This window comes from Dermacentor albipictus, chromosome 8, assembly GCF_038994185.2.
Source record: "Dermacentor albipictus isolate Rhodes 1998 colony chromosome 8, USDA_Dalb.pri_finalv2, whole genome shotgun sequence".
NCBI lineage: Eukaryota > Metazoa > Arthropoda > Arachnida > Ixodida > Ixodidae > Dermacentor > Dermacentor albipictus.
Window position 1 is genome coordinate 65,004,867 of NC_091828.1, and position 23,564 is coordinate 65,028,430.

At 46.4% G+C, this 23,564-nt stretch overlaps 1 long non-coding RNA gene across 3 annotated transcripts in view; it reads left to right on the top strand.

The window, feature by feature from the left end:
* Positions 1–1,251: 1,251 nt before the first annotated feature.
* Positions 1,252–23,564, top strand: part of LOC135914296 (uncharacterized) — a 256,733-nt gene continuing 234,420 nt past the window's right edge. For all 3 annotated transcript variants that reach the window (XR_010568270.1, XR_010568273.2, XR_010568274.1), the window contains exons 1-2: positions 1,252–1,534; positions 7,608–7,711. This is a non-coding gene — a long non-coding RNA (uncharacterized lncRNA). The remainder of the gene's footprint in view (positions 1,535–7,607; positions 7,712–23,564) is intronic.

A 23,564-nucleotide genomic window follows, 5' to 3' on the forward strand; every position in this document is an offset into this window, starting at 1 on the left:
TTGCAGAGTTATCAATGATGGCCTCGGTCCGTGAAACGCACCTGTGAAACAGCCATACGACTGCTACATCACGAAGGGTATTCAAAGAATGAATCGATAAATAGCTTTGATTAAATTTGCATTCGGTCTGCGTTGTAGTTATAATCTTTTGAGATCAATCGAATGGCTCTGTACCCAAGTGATTCTAGTAGAGTCGCTAATTAAATGTAATTATGGTGTCATACCAAACAAGAAAATTCATGTTTAGGGCAAACAAATGCTCTAAAGGTTATTGTGTGCTACATCACGAAGAGTATTCAAACAATGAATTGATAAATAGCTTTTATTAAATTTGCATTCGGCCTGCGTTGTAGTTATAATCTTTTGAGATGATTGGTATGGCTCTGTGCTCAAGTGATTCTAGCAGAGTGGCTAATTAAATGTAATTATGGTGTCATACCAAACAAGAAAATTCATGTTTAGGGCAAACAAATGCTCTAAAGGTTATTGTGCGCATTTTAGTCGGCGTCTTAAATAGGTGCCGACGTAAATATGCTAGGTCCAACCTTCAGTGCTCTAATTTTACAGAGTGTGTTCTCGTTTTACACAGTGCGAGTATTATCTTAACCCTTCGTCTTCTTCATCTGTACGCATTCATCACCATCGCCAGCGTCGTGTTCTTCAGCGCGTGGCCCCTGCTGAAAATGCCTCGAGCTACAACAGCTGCATCGCAAGTGATGGAGGTTGCTCAAGATCCCTTGGCCCTCTGCGACTTAGCTCAGGTCGCCCCATATTCCGCCTATCCACCGCCATGACCCAAGAGGAGCCAAGGGGAGCCTCCAGCGTCGTCCTCTCTGCCCAACCGGCCACTCCGTCATGGACCGTCAGCACACGGCAGCGCGACCCTGTCATGCTCGCTGGCCTCCGTGAAGCCGATGCTGAAGAGTATAGCTGCACAACTATGACCGAGTGAGTCAGTTTAACCGGTAGGACCGCAAAAGTCCGCTGTGAAACGCCTTGGAACTGCGCCCTCGACTCGACTGAAGTCCGCCGACCGAGAAAAGCGTCTTATATCGACACTATTTTTAAGTGTGCTTAATAAAAGCTCAGTCATTTAGGGTGGATGTACGTTTCCGTTAATTTTCCTCATCAAACGTTTTACCTCAAAAACGTTTACCTCGACAACGCGGCCACTGTCAGCTATTCCAATGACAGATCAAGTGGGATTTGTGTTTGAGGTCTGGCAACGATAGCGTCCTAACATCTGTGGGCGTGGCACACGGCTGAATAACGATAACAAAATTTGCGGCCGCACTTGCCTTCTGCTCTTTGTTTCCATGTGCTTAATTTGGCGTTCACGTTGCCGTTGTTAACCTTGGTTATTATGGGTGATACTTTCGGTGCGTGTATCGTGGCCAAGCCGAATTGACTTCGTAGGACACAACAGATGGAACTGCCGTTGAGCAGCTTCGTTTGCCTTCAAGACCGAGTGCTGCTGAAAGCTTCCGGAAAGCTTCTTGTAATCTTTCTGCAAACAACAGGACAGAAAATATGGGTGAGTGAGCCATTTTTGCATGGAAACGCATTAAGTTAACATTTTTTGTGAAATTGCCGCCTCGCTGTCGGTGGAGCGTTCGGCATGACAGGCTGTAGTTAAATTGCTCATGATGTCGGCTGTAGCAGTAGCTGGACGCAGGCTAGTTTCAGTAATGGCAATAAATCGTTGCCATGACACTGGTAGCCAAAGAAAACTTCAACAACTTTTGCATATGTGGCTTCATCTTTTCAGCCTACATATTAACAAACCAAACTGCGCAGTTATCTGTAAAAATACAAAGTGCTTTCGGCTACTTTCGTTTTCGGCCTCTTATATCTTTATTTATACGCTTCATTTGTTGCGCCAAAGGGTAGCGCTTTCATTCTTCTTGCTTCAGCTGCCATTGTGTATGTCTGCTTCACCGCATTCTACGCAAGTGCACGTTTTTAAGGGTGCTCTGCAGTTAAATACTGTCTGTTCATGCAGACGTGCCGCCAATGTCGAAAAAACTTAGCAAAGGGCACCAGGCGAGCTGCACGGCTGTGTGGCGTGGAAACTCGGGGAGGAACACAAGGGCAAAATTTTCCTAATTCCCTGCTTACGAGAAGCAAGCACACCCTTTCTGTCGTCGTTGTGAATAAAGAAGCGTTATCCTTATCAATACAGCTATAGGACCAAGCGAAGGATTTTCCGCGGTTGTTTTCTGGCAAGCACATTTTTGGTTTAGCGAGGCGTATTTTTTGCGGTGTTGTAAAAAACAGAAACTAATTGGCCGATTTATGCTATCTGATGCGCAGACAGAAATTTCGCTTCAGTGTATGTTAGCGGTTGCTCTTCATGTTTTCCACGAGTAGAAAACTTGCAATTTATATTTTGCAGATTTGAATGCTTGCTGCACAAACTCGTTAACCCGGAGATCATTCCGGTGACTGTTTTTTTTTTGTGACATTACCTCCTTTGAATGTTCAATAACACGGCAAAAGCAAAAAAAAAATCAATTACCCAGCAACCCGCCGTGGTTTCTTAGTGGCTATGACGTTGGGCTGCAAAGCACGAGGTCACGGGATCGAATACCGGCCACAACGCTCGCATTTCGATGGGGCGGAATTGCGAAATCCCCGTGTACTTAGATTTAGGTGCAGGTTAAGGAGCCCCACGTGGTCGAAATTAATCAACAGTCCCCCATTACGGCATGCCTCATAATCAGAAAATAATTTTGGCACGTAAAACCCCATATTTTATTTTAATTACGCAGCAGTCAACATTCGGGATTCGAATTGCAACAAGAGGTTCAAGTTGCGTGCGCGACGACCGAGGTGCGCTTCACTATTTAACCTGTGTCAAGAAGGACAATTTTTTTCGTCACTTCTTCGTACTCTAAACCTTGGTTTCGCTTTTAGGTGTTCTTTAATCATGACCACGCGACATTTCGCTCTGTTTACAAATGTAACATATGGCGCAAGAGAGGGAAACATCGAGGGAAAGGTAGGAAGGATAACTAAGGACGTGCTCGGTTGGCTACCCTACACTGGGGGATGGGGAAAGGGGAAGAACGGATAGGGAGAGATAAGGAGGACATACGGCCCAACTACGCTAAGTGGGGAGTCGTGGCGGGGTTGACCAGGGAGAAGATGTATAACAGCTACTGCCTCTGCCCGAACCACTTCCCAAAAAGGGACTGCGTCGACCTGACCAAAACAAGACTGTTGTGGTCGGCTGCTCACATTGTTGTAGTGTACGAGCGCTCCTGGATCAATGAAAGTGAGGAAAACAAGTTGTTTTGGCTCGCGAATCTGTGCTTCAGCTTCATAGTTCATTTCCGTAGAGAAACCAATTCACAGGGAGGGGCGCAAGTGCCGTGAACACGGTGAGTGCTCTTCTGCACGTCGTCTGACACGGCGCTGGCCACCATGTTACGTCATTCACAGAGATTTCTGCCGCATGCAGCAAGAAAACGTGTGCTTTTCAGTATCTTTTTATCACTAGCTACCATGTTACGTCATGCACAGAGATTTCTGCCGCATGCAGCAAGAAAACGCGTGCTTTTCAGTATCTTTTTATCACCAGCTACCATGTTACGTCATTCACAGAGTTTTCTGCCGCATGCAGCAAGAAAACGCGTGCTTTTCAGTATCTCTTTATCACTAGCTTATTTGCGGTTTGCGATTTTCTCGATTAAAGGCTAAACTAAAGAGCCGAACAGGGGTGGTGCTTGTAAGAGTCCACCTAGTGGACTGTCCATTTCGGCCGCTCTGATTGGATACAGCTGTACGAGAGAGGAGGAGACGAGCGGTCCTAGCCAATCAGGAGCGGCAGAAATGGACAGTCCACTAGGTGGACTCTTGCAGAATGCCTCGCCAGTTTTCGCTGACAACGATCCAATTCACGTTCATAAATAGCAGCGTCGCGCTTGGGGCGACAGCATATGCCATGGCAAAGACAGTTCTCGCCAGGCGTGGCCGCGTTCCAAGATTGGTTGCCGCTTTAGAGCAGAAATTCTTCCGGAGCGAAAATTCCAATGCTCAGCTGCCCAGAAGCTATAAACCATTGCAAGTTAGTTTTCCTCTTATGGGCATTGTGCAAGAAACGGAATCCAAAGTAAATGAAACGCTCAATTACTTATTCCTTATCAAGATGAATCAAAAGCTTTCGTCGATCCAGAAAACTAACTAAAAAAAACAAATGTCTAGTATTCTCCGCGACCTATTTAGAAACTGGCAATGTTTAACATCCCAGTTCTTTGTGTTAGTGCTGCCGTGTATTCGTGCAACTTTGCTGATTAAATTTTGCAGACATATTTATAGTTGAATTACCGCAACAAAATGTAATCAGAACTGGCCTGCATGGTATGATAGTACTATTTTGTTAGCATTGCATTTTTTTTTCGCTACTCCGAGGCATTGAGTGCGCGTGCATGGAATGCTGCTTTTTTAGTGTATTGGTGTATCAGAATGAACTAAAACAAATTGTCGTAAGGTTTCAGTTCTTTATTTATTGTCCAAGAAACTCAGTGCCTTTCCACTCAGTGAAGAAGGATGACCAGCGAAGCTGTGTATGTGGGTCGCTTAATAACGAACTGCACATCCGCCATGGGTCGGTCCGGCATTGCACTGTCTTTGGGATCAGCGAACGTATATTTCGCTGTGCTAAACGCCTGCTTCACCTCCGCCGCAGTTCGGGCCGGCATTGCGCTTTCTTAGGGATCGGCCCACGTAATGACGTTTTAACGCGACAGCGTTAAGGAGCTCGTGTCGCAGAAAATCCGGTGTCGTTGGCGTCGGCGGCGTTGGCCATGAGCGAAAAATCCCGGAAGGCAATTCATCAATAAAAAACTACTTGCAAGATGGGCTGGCTGGGAATTGTACCATGGTACCATTGTACCAGTGTGAGACGGAGACGCTACCACTCAGCCACGAGTTCAATAGTTCAAACAGGGACAAAAGCGCCTCTAGTGAATGCGTTGTTGCCTTAGAAACGTGCCGTATAAAGTTATACTTCGGCATATATCGGTAATTATGAGAATGTAAATTATAGAAGTCGCAGTTACACGAGTAGCGAAGAACGTTTCTGCTACATTTCTAAGGCGCTCTGCACACACGCAGAGCCATCTTGCGGCAAACACAGAAGACCCCCTCCTCGCGATGTGCGGCGCTGCCTCGACACGTGGTGCGCCACTCGCCCCATGATCGCGTCCGCCTTCACGGCGCGTTGCGGCCAGGCTGTCCGTGCCGATCGCGAAGTTTGGCTCGCGTAGATCGTTTGAGTGGGCGGTGCGAACGGGGTGCGATAACGCTATCGCGTTCCACTCTTGAAGGCGACGCTTAAGCGTCCTCCAATATTTTTCATGTTCGACTTTTGTGTCGACACGCGGGCATGATCTTCGGGAATTAGCCCTTAACAGCTTCGCTGTATAACAGTAGCGAATATCGCGGTGCAGTGAAGGAAGAACCTGTAACCAGCCTTTGTTTCAAGAGGAGCTTTTTTAATACTTCTCAGAAGTTCAGTTAAGAGCTGGGTCTGCATTCAACTCACGCGATCGGCACACTTAATGCAAAAGAGTATTACAGCGTGGTCGCATTCCGTTGTATTTCGTGGTTTCATTTCTATAGAAAAACTAGAGGGGGCTTCCTTTCTTCCAAGCTACGAATAATCTTAATAAGCAAAGAAAGCGTGCTGTGCCAGAAACGAGTGTTCTAGGAAAGTTGAATTGCCTTCTTTTCGTTATTTTGAACACATCGAAATTCACATGATGGATGACCTCCAATCAATGACATAGTTCTGACACATATCCTATGCTTCAAGAAGGTCGCACGAAACTGAGCCGATGGGCCCTTTTAAAGAAAACGCATCATGTATGTACGTTCAGTGTATTAGAGGAAGGTCATGAAAATTGTTCAAAAAATCATTGTTCTGAGCCGGTTGGTGTGATTCATTGTTGGATGGTTGCTGGATTCTGCCCGAAGTTATTAAAAAAATCTTTTTGTTATGTGTTTGTTATTTATCGCGCCTTATTGTCGATAAGACGCGACTAAATGTTATAAAATCGAACGTACATGTGTTCGCCCCAGGGTCTACATTGAAGCGACAATGGCATTCCTACATTGGCGAAATGTTCAAACGCAAAGGACCTTAGCGGATCCTGGAGGCAGTACAACACGGCATAGTTTCTATGCAGCATTAGCTGCTATACATAAAAAATACTGGGGAATTTCAGCCGATCCCATTTGCCCTGTGGTCTAACAGAGCGTCTGAAAGTGCTAGCTGTCACAACGAAACAACACAGAACACGAGAAGCTGGCAAGTGCAGCACACGCTGAACGTCTCAACGCGCTTCTCTGCTTTGGCACGAGGTGAATATGCGTGTTATCGTGGCCTAGAAGTGCGAGCATCAAGATGCCACGCTCGACGGCTTAGGTCCGCTTCCACTGTGAAATGCGCATTACTTTTTATTAATGGAGCCCTAATGAGGCAAGCGAGGACCCTACATACCGCGAAGTGCCTATAATGATGGCAATAATTCTTCGCAACGAAACGACGTAGGAAAACAGAGATCAGTCACACCGCGAGGGACTGCTTCCTGTAGAAAGCTGTCCCCGTTGTCGCCGCAGCAAAGGACACGTTGAACAGTAATGGCTTCACCTGCAAATTCAGTTCCCGTGAAAACCTTACTGGAAAACCCGCCCATTCTGTGTGCTAATTTACAGGACCTAGAGCAAGCGCAGGGGTTCTGTTTGTGCACGCTGTTTCGTGTGCACAAATTGGTCACAGGGTCTTGAAAATCTCAGTACGGTGAGTCAGTGAAAACATAGGGAGGTATTAGATCCATTTCATATTTGTGCTTGATAACTTTTACTGAGAATGCACATCACGTGTATAGGGCTACTGTAATATTTTGGTGATAATAATTATGACGGTGGACACCGTGCCTCCACTAATCCTACGCAGGCTTCGCCGAGTCCTATGCATGAGGGCACTTTTTTCTCGTGGGAGGCAACAGCTACGCGCCATTAGAAGCTCGCGTGCTACGAACAAACATAATATAACTCTCTGTCGTCCTCGTAAAATATCGTACGAAGGGAAGTAATGATGTTTATTGGCATCCCCTCTGAAACGGGGTGGGGACAAATAGTCGCTTAGCCTGCTTGAGTTATATAGGTTTTATTACATCCATCGCTAGCCTTTTGCTCATCGGATCTCGATCTTAATTTTCTTATTCCAAACCTTTATCAGTGTACTGTACCATTAAGTACACATGTAATGAGTCCGATTCTACCAATCTCTTCCCTACTTTTTGTCCACCAACACTCTAACTGTCTCTTGCTTATCGCGAGTGCTGACCATTTAATCCTTCCATCTTGTTTGGATGCCGATGCTTCTGGAGGGTGGACACTCCTCACGGGTCTCGCTGGGTGGATATTTTGGCATCCCGTTGCACTGTGCTGAGTCGTTTCCGGGCTTCCTTTCTTTTTTTTTCGTGGATCACACGCATGTCTCCTCCTTTGACCTATATTTGCTACGGTGTGTATTTGTCCTGAAGCTACGAATTCATGGCGTCAAATAAGGAGGCGCTCTCCTTTTTGATATGGTACAGATTTTCCTTCCTGATTTCTTTCTTGGCGGGATCGAATGGCTACGGTACCTGCAGCTTCAAACTGCAGCATTCTGTTTTCCGACGCATCGCACGCCTCTTAACAGGTAAGTGCAATCCACGCATGCGATCTATTTACTTTGGCGCCTGACGCCTCATCGGGACCTTAGGTATGGACGCACTTCTTAGTTTGTGCTACTGCATGCTATATGGGAGCGGCACAGCCTCAAGGCTTCTCGGGTCTCGGCGTTCGCAGCGCACCCCCGACGGCAACGTGAGAAGGAAAGAAAACAAAAATCCCGACGAACCTGGGCTGACTCCAGTCGGAACTGGCCGGAAGCTTGGCGCGTAGCTCGCGCGAATTCACCGCGGTTGCGTAAACCCTTACGGCTCGTTGAGCGGCACGAGGAGAACCATTAATAACAATCATTTCTCGCGGCTACGCTCCTATTTGCGCAGAGCTCGGGAAACGTCTCAATATTCTCGGCCGATCGCCGCCATTCCTCTGTAATAGCACCGATCGCGGCGAACGCAGTGCCAAAGTAAAATGGAAGGCTTCCGGCTCTGGACAACCAAGTCATGCGTACGCTGGCAAGGTATTAAAAAAATCAACATCTATGATTTTGCTAACCACTCCTGCGCGATGGCTGATTTCTACGGTTACCTCAAACAAAGATATACTAGGTCGAATGAGCGAGCACCTTGCCCTTTACGCACCGCGTTGCTGTATCTACTGATCGACCTTGTTAATGCCAACCCATTTGTCAGAAGCTGCGGCTGCAAGAGATGAAGCCGTTTCACGATGTGGATGCATTCTGTAGGCCTTTCTGACACTATTCTCATCGTTGTACATCTGAAAGGTGACATCGCAATATCGCAGCATCCGAAAGCTTTTGTGCTTTTATGACTGAGTCCTTGACCGCCGGCCGACGCCTATTGGATAGACGGTTGAAGAAAGCGCGATGCAAGTCGCGCAGTGAGCAAGGACCATACACGAGATTCCACAAAGCCATGTACAATTTCGAAACAATGCACATAATTTACTGTTTTCCTGCATTTATCGCAGTTGCTTTGAGGATTTCACTTTTTGAGATGCTACGTCTTGCTGCAAATATGTGAATAACAACTCTGCAGAGTTTTTATCATCATATTAAGTGAAATAGTTGCATGCATTATCTGATCACGTAGGTGACACCATAAATAGCTGAAAAAATACATTTTGGCAACGCGCTCTGCAACGGCCGTTTGCAAATAGAACACCTTTTCTCAACATGTCTTTAATCAGTGGTAGAGATGCTATCTACTCTCTCTCTACGATACTGGAAGAATTAAACTCCATAGCAGCTAAAACTGTCGTGAACATCTCCCACTTTGTTTCACACCGTTATCCGAAACGTACTGTCGCAAGTTTCTGCTCCATTGATTATAAGCGCCATAACTGGGCTTACGGGAAAAGCACCGTGAGCCACCGCCTTTAGGCGGTGGCTCACGGTGCTCTTTATGCTGGCGACACATGCTGGCGACTGCGTAAGGGTGTGCCGGTCATCATGATCGGCATCTATTTTCGATTCCGATGACAACGTGCTTGACTACCCGCGCAATCGTCGATTACTGCCCAGCCTCTTACTGTCAGCTCCGCATCGGTTACCATTATGTTGCCTCAGATTGCTTATACCTTAGGGCGTCTTGCAGCTGGCATTACGGGTTGGACCACAGGGCGTAGCTACCAGACATCGATGCCAGTTGATGCCGGCATACCTTTATAGGCATCTCGCTGTCCGAGTTGAGATGGGTCGACGACCGAATTTGTACAGCGCGGCCACAGCGTGAACGAACTCTCATGGAAACGGTGTACCGTGACTTCATGTCATGACTCATCATGGCACAGCACGAATCATTATTCAGCTCATGACATCCCCCACCAGTGCACATCTTGCAAAAGAAATATCCACAAAGTGTTCTCAGTCTATGCAGTAGCATAGCACACCCATTTCTACGTCGCACATTACCGGGGAAAGAGTTTTTTCAGAGCACACGCTTGTTAGAGTTACGACTGCAATCGTATACCAAATACCGCAACCAAGAAGTTTCAAAAACGTTCCAACACTGTGCAAAAGTTGCAACATCCATTTTTTGCAGGTGGCACTGAAGGTAGGGACTGCACTATGCTATACGTGTCCTGCTTGCCCGATTGAAGAAGACCACAAAGAATGTTCCGAAATACGAGAACCGTTGCTGTCATAATGCTGTCGTTTATTCTAGGCGACAAGGTCATATGATGTTGTCATGGAGTTTTCTTGTGGTTGGTGGTTGGTGGTTGTGTCTACTGGAGCGGCAAGCAGGGCTGTTCCGCCGGCATGGTGAAGATGGGCTGTGCAAATATTTGCTTAACCTTCGTCCTTTTGGCTTCGCAAATATAATCATTTTGAACTGAACCTTACGCCACAAATGCACCAATTCGTGATGAATGTTCAAATGCACGGAAATACATTGGTGTCATGCGCATAGAAAAAGCATACATTTTTCGAAGCCTAGAAGAGTAAAGCCTAATCAATATAGTAACAAGAACGTCGTGAGCCTCAAGCAAGAAGATTATACAAGTGCCTATACAATGCCAATCGCTGCTTTGTTAGGTGAATGATTTCGAAGCCAGAGTTCCCACTTGCACTTTTAGTAGTAAATTATGTGGTGGGCAAGACTGAAGTGTCCTTATCGTTAGGGTTACGATGGAACGACGTCTGTGCGTTCACAAAACGATAGCCCGCCGTGCAGATACCACTACATGTGTATGCAGCTTGAACTGTGGCGGAATTTTCTGTTCGTACGGCACGATCATCGCGGTTGTGTTTTTCGATCGGATAACCAAGCCTTCTAAAATTTCTTGAATTTCCGTCTCCGGTGTGAGTTTCACTTTCATTACATCTACCATGTATGTTCACTAAAGCTGTCACATTGTTCTTCAATGCTATTGGCATGCTTTGGGAACTTCACCCAGTTTGCGCTATCTTTCAATGTACGTGCGCGCCTTTTTTTCCGCGAACTAGGGTCACTAGGCATTCCATGGCCAAATGGGGAAAGCACAGGATGGTTGGGCTACAGAACCTGGTTCAGAACCAACAGTTGGACCAACCTGGGTCACTGGGTACGCACCTCTGACTATGTGGTGCTCTTCAGCAAATCTATTTGACGCTAACGTAGGTCACGGGGTTTGTACCGCTCGGTATGTGCCGCTCTTCATTGACCCTCTTTCCCGCCAACCCGGGTCAATGGCTTTTCAATGTCACTTTTGAATGAACATCTTTGATGCTAACTTCTCTCACTGGGTATGTGAGAAGGCCTTTCATAATACTAATTATGTAAAACGTAGCATCAACCGCCAATTGTACCATCAACCGTAAAGTAGATTTATAATAGCATTAAGGTTGCCAGTCACCGCTACAGCTTGCATGCACCATGATTTTCTTTTAAAGTCGCCTTCGTATAGCCGTTTACCTTTGCACTTCTGTAGCATCGCACAATGCACGATTTTGCATCGGGTGCCCGCCTTCGACTGATATTGCCACCAATGATTCCTTATAATGTACGCTTTGTTTTATGTTTTATAAATGCCTTCGTTTTGGTGTTGTGGATCGTATTAACTGTACTGAAGGCACTGGGCAGTGGGCATAGTGCTGGTGAAAGAGAAAACGACGAGAATCGCAGGCTTCCCCGTTTCGCCATAGTACCGGCCTGTTTACGACTACCCCTACAACCTAGAACTAGTGCTGCTAGGCAAACACCCCCGTTTTATTTGGTGGAGGTGCGAACTTTGTTCAAATTGCGGCAAAGCTTCTCACTAATAATAGAAATGGCGGCTCCGGTGTCGATAAGTGCGTGTACGATGACGCCGTCTACGGACAGTTCAATTTCGTTCGCCGGGTTAGAATGAGGCCTTGAAATGTTCGACGTGAACGCAGTTCTCAACAATTTTATTTTTCATTTTGGCCAGTACCACGAGCACTCTAAAATTTCACAGTGCGCATTATGCCTAATGGTGCCACGCACTGTGGCGTGCGCATTCATCGTTAAGCTGCACATACAATTTATTTCCCACTCTCTCGAAGATGGAGTGAGAAATAAACTCAACAGTATGTGCTTCATTTCAAAGCTGGTTGTTTTGTTAAATTTTTTAATAAATTATCGACAAATTTTTGCGGCATCCCTTATATTTTCTTTCCGCTTTATTCAGTCTTTGTTCTTAAGAATTCAAAAACAACCAATTCTATTCGACGTCCAAAAGTAGCGTGGGCGCTATTTCGGTCATTACAGGTTCTTTAACGTAGGCCTGGAGCAAAGCACCCGAGGGTTTTGGGATTGTCCCAGTCTCAGATTGATAGGCATGGTTGGAAAATGAACTCGTGACCTTTTGCTCACGAACAGAAAGCCGCAGCAAATGAGCCACTCTGGCGGGTATGCTCAGCACGTCGAGTAACCCGTAAGACCCATCATTTGGTTGACTTCTCAAGAGCACGTTGATGTATCACTCTCTCTCTCTCTCACCACAAAGATATGGCAACAAATGGGTGAATGCCATAAAGTCGTTTACACATTGCTGCCACAGTAGCGGGTATCCGTTGAATAAACGTCATAGTTTCGCGCTAATATACATTGTAAAGTCGGGAGTAAAGGGTTAGACGTATGGTCTAGACACTAAGGAACCCTCGGCAAAAGTCGCAAATAAGATCATGTCGGAGCCATAGTAAAAGAGTCAGTATCTTGTTTTATGGAACAGAAATAAGGCTCATTTCGGAACAGAAAGCTGTCTCTAAAGTGCAAGGATGTGTGCCAGTTTAACTCGTACGGAGACTGTAACTTCTTTCGCCATGTTTTTCTTCACTCACAAAAATTCATTCAACAAATACTGTCAAACTACAACCAGGTTCACTCGAAGACAGAAACCGCAGTGACTTCACATAAAGTTGGAATAATAAATAGGACTTGACTAGATCCCCTTGAGCAAGGGTACGTGTTCTTTCGTGATCATGATCATAGCTGGCCGATTCTTGTGCACGTTGACAAGCCTGCGCTAGCAAGGCGCATATATTGAGGGCCTTGGTGAAGCCATTTCTTTTGCAGCAGCAAGGTAGATTGGCCTCATCTATAGCCTGCACTCATCAGATGAATGCTGCCATTGAATCATTGTATCGAGAGAATCCTGGCGAGTCTTATGCGATAAGAAGCGTTCCGACATTCCTACGCACACGTTCCATTTTTTTTGTGTGCTAACTCCGAACTTATGATTGTTTATCGTAGGAACGAAGAAAAACTAAACATTGCGAAACCCAAATTCCACTCAAAAACATTTGTGTGAGCACACGTGATTCAAATTGTTGTACGGTCGAGTTGATATTGACCTGTAAATCAATACCACCGACACCACAAATATTTTCTGAAAAAAAAAAACATATCTCGGAGGAACCCATGGATTCTGACCAGAGGATTCTTGCAGTGCCCACCCACGTTGAGTACAATTTGTTGCTCTAAATAAATACTTTGAGCGCGAGACTAGCAGGACCTATCAGGAATGAAATGTCATCATTTTCAGTTAAGAAGAGCCGCCGTTTGTACAGGACAATTAAAGTAGGCCATTAGGGCTGACAGGCTGAGTCAGAGGGACTAACTGTCTGCGGTCCTGAATTGTGAAATAAGGAGATCCTCATAAAACATTTGCCATGAAATTCTTAGACAAAATTGATTTTCTCTACATAGGTGGCAGTTTGGGTTAGTTGGTAAGCCACTCAAGTGTGTGAACATTATGTCGATTCTCGCGCACAAAAAGAGAAAATGATTAAACCATGCTGACAGTTGCTGGTACATCAGAACTGGGTGCTATTTTTATTGTGATTCATCTCATTGGCGTGGCTAAATTACCAGCCTACAAGGTCAAAACGACCAAGGCAAAAACTGGGATTCATCAAAATGTATCGTCTTTGTTAGCATACTAGGATAATTAAATCAAGCAGTCTTCTCACAGGCATGGTCGATTGCCCTCATTTGCGCAAATGACACATGACCATATGTCTACAAATAAATATTTTCATCACCCAGGGTAAACCACCGCAGCGGCTTGGTTTCTGCTGGTATCCGATTGGTTAATTTCATGGGAGAATGTCTCTATCCTACGCATTGCGTGTTGTTTCATGCTGTGACTCTATTTCAAATAAGAAATATTTCGCCATCACGTCTTGCCGCACACCATACCGCGGTCTTTCTTACTCCTTAATTTGCTGCTTAAGATGCACTGGTGTCCTCAAAAATCTAACAGGAATTCCAAATTTTATGCAACACGTTGCCTGATACGTTTGAAGGAGCCCAAACATAGGAACTCAGTGTCGTATCTCGTTTTCATTTACGTTCTGCAACTTTCAGTAAATTATTCATGTAAGACCGTCTGACCATTTTGCACGCTCTGACATTTGTGTATGTGTCATCTTCAAGCCCGACTGTTCTCCCCCGTCGCTCAAAGATGGCTCATTTCTTTCGTTATCCATTACAATTTCTGTATGACCATTTTTCTTCATCCTAGCCTGTCACGCGAGGAGTGTCCCTTTGAAGATATGAATTACACGAAAAAAATAATTTGAGTCACCGGTTAGCGAGTCGTTTACTAAAAATACGGAGAACTTCGTCTTGCAGAAAAAGAAAAGACTGTAGCGAACCAAACTCAAGCAACGCTGAAAAAATACACCGAGAGCACTCACTGAGTGAAACATTTATTTAAGTACAAATGCAGCTCGGCGATAGTTAAAGAAGAAGCCATGCTAGCAGACGCAATGTCGAAAAACGAGCAAGAAACGAGGGAAGAGGCTCATTTCGTTTTACAACAGCAGACTTGTTTTTCGAGTTGTCTCCTCTGCGTCAAAGTAGAAATCCTGCCTGGTTACAGCAGCCATACATCACCGGTAACTGTCTTCCGCAGACGCGCTCTATTTCACTTATTCCGGGAGCCGACTGGAAAACACGGCTGCGAGCCAGAAGTCAAAGCCGATCATGTCAAACCGAGAGTCGTACAGAGCGCCGGAATCCATTACCACCGTCAGACTAGACATGGAACTGGAGTGTAGTGTACCGCGGAACCGGAAGAATGCGGCTGCATTTTTCAACGCTGGACACCGAGAAAAAAAGAGGTAAAAAAGAAGGCAAGAGTGAGCGCATGTTAGAGCAGGAGTTTAACGCTGAGAAATTGCACAGTGGTCAGGTCATAGGGAAGGCATAGAAGACAGAAATAACAAGAGACGGCTAAAGATTTTTAAAAAACGGGCTAAAATTTGACGTTTTTCCAGAGGGCAATCTGTGCTTCGCCAGGAGGCTACAAGACGACAAGCGCCTCACAAACACCTGACTATGGCGGCCCATCTGCACACAACTTGCTGCCGCTTGTTGCGAGCCATGTGGCCCTGTTGTTTCGGCCTATTGACAACAGTGGGCGCCCTCCCCCTTTGTTAGCTCCCGGCGAAGGGGGTGGTGGGCGGTTGGCTGTTGGTTCAGCTGTGCACTGTGGTTCGATCTTTATCTGGCACTCTGTTGCCTCGCACCAGAGTACAAATCGTTTCCTCGTCTCGGTATAACAGCATGCACGTGTGGCTTGAGCGCTTATTTTTGTTTAAGCTTACCTAGAAGGCGCGGCCATTCGTCAAGCAGACGCCTGTCTTTGAGCCGCTCCCTCTCCCCGGCTTACTTTTGTTCTTTCACCTAACACTAACGATGGAGACCAGACGAAGCAGACGACAGGCGTGAGGTTGCGGGATGGAAAGAAGGCGAGCGTTTATTTTCTTCTCTCTGAGAGCGGATAGCAATCGAGACGAGCTAACTACAGAGATACCACCCTCTCCCACCGTAAGAGAAAAGTGGGCTAAAGGCAGCTCGAAAGCAGTAGCACAAGTGCTAGAACGCCGTTTATGTAGCAGAACTCCTTTTGCGGTTGGCATCGGGTGCCGGCGCCGCTGGCGGCGGCGCCAAGCGGCGAGGTGCAAAACTACGCGCTCTGTCCGTGTTGTCAGCGTCCCGCGGCGAAATGTCATTTCGCCCCATTTGTCAAAACAAATGAATCGAGCGGCAGTTGGAGAGCTCGTAGCACGCTACGAGCCCGCAGTCGCGCTAGTAAAGGTATGATTTTGAGAGGCTTCTGCACCCGCTGCACTTAGAGGCGTCTGTTTCTTCCCTTGGTTTTCTCGATGGTCGACTTGATAAGAAAGAAAAGACCTGACTGATATCTGCGGTCACTGCTGCTCTTCCTCCGTCGGAGATACTAAGAGCGCGATCGGCCTCTTGTGATTGCTCGTAATAAGCCCCCTTTCAGAATGTAATTTCATTGTTCCCCCGTCGTTGAACATCCCTGAACACTCGCTGACACGACGGCTCGGTGGTAATCGCGCGCACTTTGCGGTGTCATTAGCTGTCCGAGCCGGCTCACCATTTGCATGATGGCACTGGGCCACCCGCAAACTGTAACCGGCCTGTGGTTGAACCTCCCCTAGAATGAATGGTCGGTCCTCTCACGTAAGACAAATTTTTATGCGCAGTTTGGCGGGTGAAAGACGCGAATTTATGCCAACGAGTATAGTTGGCGTTTTGAGGCACCAGGCGTCACTCCACCATTTTGCTCGCCTTGTAGCTATCGCATCTGTTCAATGTTGCATATCTGAACACTGATTTCTTTATTTCGTTATTTTCACAAGTCTTTGCACTTTGGTTGCAAGGTTATGCTGTCGTCTGTGTCTGAGGGGATTTATCGGCATTTATTTCAAAACTCGCATTGATTGTTTAGGCTTTTTTAGTTATAGAGCACGAGAATATAATTTTTGCCCAATCTTGAATTTTTGCTGTATACGGCCCCTGCTGCTTGAATAACAACGATTGTAAAGGCGTGCGTCATTTTACTCCGAACACCCGACTTCCGGGATATTTTTACATTTCACCGAAAAAAGAAACTGTCATTCAGCACCTATGAATCTTTATTTGTGCATACTGGAGTGTTTAGCTGACGCAGCCTATCAACCTATTGACTTTGTTCACGACAGCGTTGACGTTCTACAAATACCAATTTGCACTTTGGCAATCTGCTATCACGAGCTGTCGAACTTTTAGGTACTTTTCACTTAGTCGAAGAATGAAGCTTCAGTTTTGTACTATTCTGGCTAATATTCAGATGATTATTTCTCATGTTTTTCGTAACATTCTTATTCGTGTTTATGCACGCTGTGGGCCTGAATATTAAAGGAACGCAATTTTCCCATAAACCCATCGTTTCATAGAGCCACTTTGAAGTTTATTGTGGACTGAAAGTATTAGTTATACCAGTAATGTTTTGAAGTGTAGGCTACATACTCTTGTTCACATTTCTGAAACACATGCTCAGGTGACCGACAATCGCATAGAAGGCGCGCGTGGCGCTTTAATGCTGCTTCACAGCAGAACTTTTCTTTAAAAGTTCTGTTACAGACTCGGAGACTTTCCGGAATACAATTCAACTTGTGCCGTACATCTTGTGTCCGTTGAATGATCTCAGCGCATTATTGCTTGACACTCGCATATAAATTCTGCAAAGACTTCGCTGCAGCGTTTCGTCGTATGCATAAATGTGGCCATGGGAAGAGAACGCTCTTTCAACACAGTCTGCCAGGTTTATACCGACCACGTGATGAGCGCCTATGTGAGGCCGCTGTTGGCTGTTACCTTATGCAGTGTCTTACTTTCGAGGCTGCCAGGACGCTAACGCGCATGTTAAAGTTTTGCTGTGGATTTTCGTATGCATTATAACCGACGTTCGGCGGCTTGTACAAGCCTAGTCCGAGTGAGTAATTTGCGATCGAGTCACGTATATTTTCACTGTGATCTACTGCTGTTCAAGTTCATTACCTGCCTGATATAAATTCGCAAGAGTTACCGCAAGTGAGAAGACAAAGAATGTAGTGGCAAACGAGTGTCATTTTATGCGTTCTACGCGTATACGTGCTTGTGCGTGTTCACGTGCACTGTAGGTGAGTGTGTATGCTTGTGTTGTGCAAATGGTTAGATACATTCACGAGTTGTTTGCATTACACACATTTCGGATGCATTCGTGAGTGCGAGCATGTGGCAGTGTGTTCGGGTAAACGCGAGCATGGATGTGCGGGCCGGAAGGAAATATTCATGAGTGAGTGTCAGTCTGAGCCCGCAAAGTTTGTCAAGTATGACTGCAGGTAGCCTGTAGCGCAATTTCTTTCGCCTGGTACAGTGGCGCGGATTGGCTCGGACCTGACAATTAGCGTGGCAAGTGACCCGCAGAATATCGGTATCGGTAAGGCAGAGCTAAAAGGAGGACAACGTCAATACCGTGATGGCGTTACGTTACAACTGGCCCACAGCGACCAGCTACTGCACACCGACCGCTACGCAGGCTTTTGATATCGAAACGTGACACCTGATTTTTGAAGTGCATCGCGTGACCCACCAAACTCGTGCGCATGATGTGCGTATGCCATAGAAAACTACAATCGTTGACCTTCAACATTATGATGCATGAAAATGTGCCGTAAGGAATTACAAGCTTGCTGAGAACTAACTGCCTTTGTAAAGCTCAGAGTGATCGGCAGAAGTCCATTCGTGGCGTTGAATCTTGCTAATCAAAACAAGTATTCTCTAAGCAGTATAGCTAGACAGGGACGGCCGGTAACACCCGGAAAAACACTGGCCATGGTGGCGGAGAACTTGACACTATCAACCAGGCGCACGTGACACGTCATAAGGAGCGCACGAACTTTTGCTCGTGCCTATATCGGAGCCTGCGCAAAAGTACTTCACCGGACTCGGGACTTCGAAAATCCACAACTGTTTTCCGCAGAAGGCGACTGAACTTCGACACTGAAGACTTCAAAGGTAATAGGAGAAGAGCATGCAATACGCGGCTTCGGCTAGGTGCCTTCCCGAATATGGAGACCAAGGGAGAGCCACCGTTCAGCAAGCAAGGAGAGGGTGGCCAGCACACGGACGGCCCGGCTTGGATTATGCTTTGCTCAAATTAGTTGGAAATCCATTTTGGTTCGATCGTCCAACTCGGCAAATCAGATAATGCGCCAACTTGGCAAATAGCGGACTCGTGAAACCGTGACGCGTAAGGAATGCACGGTAGAATGCGACCGTTATACTCAGCAAATACAAGCGGTGGTGTGACCATGGCGCCGGCGGGATTGCTAGGCCGCCGCGGTTGGCTACGTCAAGAGGGGGGGGGGGGGGGCGGACGGTATACTTCACTAAATGTAGGCTATGCTTGCCGGCGCAAGGGTCATTGCAAGGTGAAAGAATCGCCAAACTATCCGGCAAGATATATGTGTCTCGTCTGCCTTGATGATTCGCTTACATGTCTTTTTAAGCTACAACAATAGCTTATCTGACTATTCTTTCAGTGAAAAACGTACGAGCGGTATCTGACGAATATTTAGACGCGTTAAGTTTTTTCTGCAATCGGGAAATAGTCGCAGTCATCGTTATTTTCCTGCTGCTTCCCTTGCTTTGCTCGGTTCTTCGGGGCAGCTAAATTGGCCCTGTTTTGTGCGGTTTTTTTACCTGCAGAGTTCACATCATGCAAAATTTTGTCCAAGCTATAAGGCTCTTGTTTAGTTTCTGACAGCATTGTTCTTTTTTTTTACTTTGCCTTATCAGTAATTTGATACGACGCTGGATCTTCAGTATGCGTCTCGCCACCCTTAAGTGGTAGATGGACTTTGTGCTCCTGTGCCATCGTTCCGCACAACGGCGAATTGCTCGGAGCCACACCAATTCTGCTTCGAATCCAGAAAACTTAGGTATAGGCCTAAAAACTATTGTGGCTTTTTGAACAGCGTCGTTAATTAGATGCTCGATTATCTTCCTGCAATCTCTAAGATGCAAGAGTTTCTGCAATTCCCTTGACCCACATAAGCCCCTGTCACATATGTGGAGAACGTTGCGTGGTCTTCGAACATCGTCGCAAGAAGGGCACCCCATGAAATCCATTGCCCTCTGGCCAGGTCAGCGGGAGATCGACGTAACAGACTTCTGTTCGTCAATTGTTGGTCAACCTTCCTCGTTCCCCGCTCATGCTACCCATGACGCTCCGATCTCGCGGGTTTCTCGTATGGACAATCTGTTTTCCTTCGAAGAGTTGCAAGTGGCGTTGGCAGCGTACAGACGCTCCTCATAGCGTGGGCCTGACTGTGTGACATACGCAGCTCTTGGCAACCTCATTCGAACAGCCCGGCATGCTCTTCTGCACATGCATAACACTTCGTGGCGCAAAGGAGCGGTTCCTGCTGCATCGAAGTCCAGCCACCTTGCGCCCCTGCTGAAACCAAAAAAATCACCCTTAGTCGTGGCGTTTCATCGTCCCATTGCTGTTGCAGTTGTCTAGGAGAGGTGATGAACAGGATGTGCTGACACGTGTAGAGTGGTATCTGTACCACTACGAGATATACCATGACGCTATGACAGGCTTCCGATGCGCACACTCTCCAATAGACAACGTCATAGAGCTTGCTCCTCTGTTCAGCACGAATAAGCCTAAGGAGACTGTCAGCGGTGATGTTCCTGGTCGTTAAATAAGCTTATGACAATGTAACTCATCGATCCGTCCTGGACGGCCTGGGCGATGTCGGCCTATGTGGGGTTGTTTTTCGATGGATATTCAGCTACTTGAATGACACGCCATTTTTCTGCAAACAGAGGATGGTGTATCATCAAAACACACCACCTACCGCGGCGTACCACAAAGCGGAGTCTTGAGCCCCACTCTACTTAACCTCGTGCTCATCGACTTGGTTCGTTCCCTTCCGAAATCCAACCCTGTGTTGACCTATGCATATGATATATGCAATTGATTATTTGGAGTGCGCATGAGACTCCAAAAAGCGGCCTCACTAACCTCCGATTATCTTCAAGCACGAGGCCTGGAAATGTCCTCCGAGAAGTGATCAATGGCCGTTTTCACTCGAAAAGCAATGGGACAGTACGTTGCCAGAATTAATGAACACCCTATCGCCTACGAGAAGACGCACCGCTTTCTAGAAATGATAATAGATCGAGGCTTCTCCAGGAGTCTCCGCACTTCTCCACAGACTGGATCCATGTGTGCAACTCCATCCTTCACCAGGGGTACCACGAGCAGAAGCAACACTTCTGTGACGCCTGTGGCTCGGCAAGGCATTCACGAGCGGCGTGGTATTCCGTCCGGTTTGGAGTGGCCAAAAGCCCTGCTTGCGAGAAGTGTGGCTGCGAGGAGATGATCAAGCAGCTCCTTTGTGTCTGCCTCCACTACAATGCGGCAAGAAACGTGCCCGCGACCTCGCTCGGAAAACTGGACGATCGCCCCTACACGGAGGAAAAACTTCTAGGATACTGCTTCAGGTGAGTTTCGGCATTCAATGCCTTAAGGGCTTTGCTCAAGTCCTTAAGGGCTTCTGAATTGTGCGACAGACTTTGAAAGTTATAGCGTCTAGCATGGCGTTATTGTGTGAATTTTCTCACCTTATTTTTTTATTTGTTTCTTCTTTAACCTTTTGTTCCCTTTACCTCTATCCTCAGCACATGGCAGCCAACCGGTAAATACAGTGACTAATCTCCCTGTCTTTCATTCCCCTTTGTATCTCTCACTCTCTCTCTCTCTCTTCTTTTATCAATTCAGTTGTTCCAAACAACTTATTGAAGTTTGATTTTTTTATTTATTTTATTTTCATTTAATTGCCTTTGCCATTTCAGCGCAAAAACTATACATTTCAGACCAAAATTTCGTGACACAACAATAAGGTGGACAGCACACTGAATGCGACTGCACAAATTGTCGCGCAGAAGGCATATTTTCTTTGTTTCCTTCTTTTCTCCGGAAGACGGTCCCAGCAATGGGCGCCTTCCTTTTCATACACATGCCTCGCGCATAATACAGTGCTTGTTCTCGTTTGCCCTCAGCTGCAGGAAATCGAACACGTATTCCTTTCACTTTTCAACAACGTCTTGCGACACGGGTGATCGTATTCATAAGCAATGTCCTTAATTTATTTTCCGAAAGCGATAAGTAATGTTTCTTTTTTGAAATGCAGGATGGTAAAATGCGTAAACAATTTGTGCGCCATTTCACCGAGCTAAAAGAAGCCTGGCACATGTTTTCGAAATTGTACAAACTCAACTGCTCATTTCTCACCGGTATAGGGATTGCACTAAGCAAGTATGAAGGTTTTTTAAACGCTTACAACATGCGTTGATTTTACACTGAGCCAGGAATGTGGGGGGAGGGGGTGTATCCTGTGAGAGTCTTTTTAGTGGACTGTCCATTTCAGCCGCTGCTGATTGGTTGAAGCATTACAGGCGTGAAAGAGACTGACTAGGAACGCTTAGTGCTTTCTGACTGGCACCGCAGCACAGCCAATTAACACTTTAGCACCAGCCGGAAATGGACAGTCTTTCAGGCGGACTCTTGCAGAATACGCTCCCACCCCCTCTGGTATCACAATCTCTGACCTGTCGTCATTTGCCTGATCCTGATGGCGTAAGACAAAAAAAATTGCTGCCAAGCAGTAAGCTAGGCAGTGTTAAAGCCACCTCATCATGCCTACTAACAAAGGTAGGCAGCAAAAAAACGTATCAACGTCGTCATGCATAGTATTAAAGCTAGGAATGTTGAAGTTTCATATATAAAAGAATAAGAAGTGCACGCGGGAGCCGCAGTGATAACACGGGAACAGTGAGTCAACGTATCATGACCACGTGACGCATTCCCATCTTTGGCACCAACACATAAACTGATTCCTAGGACTAAGGATTAATCATACATTCGTAGGATTTTTTTTTTCAAGATAGTAAACTATTTATGGCGCACTTGTTTTTCCCAGTAATTCTTCTAAATTTCACAAAACTTGGACGTTCGCTTGCTTTTCGGTAGGTCGCGTCTGTCCTTTCATACAAAGTGCGCTGCACAATACAAGACCGATACTATTCGCAGTCAACTTTGCTAACTGGCTCGGGGCTACAGGAATGGTCTCGAAGCAGTGAGGACGAAGCTCTAGGCAGGTATTAGGCGGCCAGGACGACGCCGACTTTCCAGCGCTGTGCAAATTATTAGCCCCGATACCGCGCTTCCTCTTTGCAGCCTCGAGAAGAAGAAAAAAATTGTAACGCTGCTCTCACGCGAGACTGGCGTGGAACACTTAAAGAGACAGCGTTTGCCTGCCGCGATCACTTCTGCGTTTTGCCAGCAAGAAAACACGAGTGGGACCAGAAAGAAAAAGCTGTTACGGGAAACTTAACTGACAAAGCTGACAAATGAATGGGAGACCCAGGAATACAGGCGAACACATGAAAGAGAGCCGCGCGGCAAAGTCGACGGCCACTCGCTAACGGTGCGAAACGACCATTGTGCTACCACTGGGCGTTTATCCCGGGCGTTTCTCCTTTGCGAACATTATAATAAGGTCCACGGGGCAGGCAGGGGCGGTAATTCGAAACCATTACGACAAACGCACGGGTACAAAAAGGCAGTGACGCGTCCAAGAGTGACGCGCCTCCGTGAATGCAGGTTGTCGTCCATTGTTTCCTCGAAGATCTACCAGAATAAATGCTGGCGCTGCGAACGTGTAGCTGTAGTGTGAATGTTGCATTGCATATGAGTTTGCCTCAACTTTGTTCACGTAGCTTCAGCTGTTGTTGCGACGTTGCGATCAAACGCTTCGGCTTTCTTAATTTACGGGCGAGTATATTTTCTCGCGGAGGGACGATGTCAATACGTTTTAGCGCAGGTGCATAATTATTGGCTATTGTTGCATTTACAACGCAATATTTCGTAGAACTTGATCAATCAGATGAGTCGCTGTTGTTGTCGTAGACTGTGACACGTGTGGCTCCTACGGACGATGGGGGATTGGCCAAGAAATGGGTGGATTATTCCAATTAGTCCCAAAGCCATGTCCAGAGGGACGT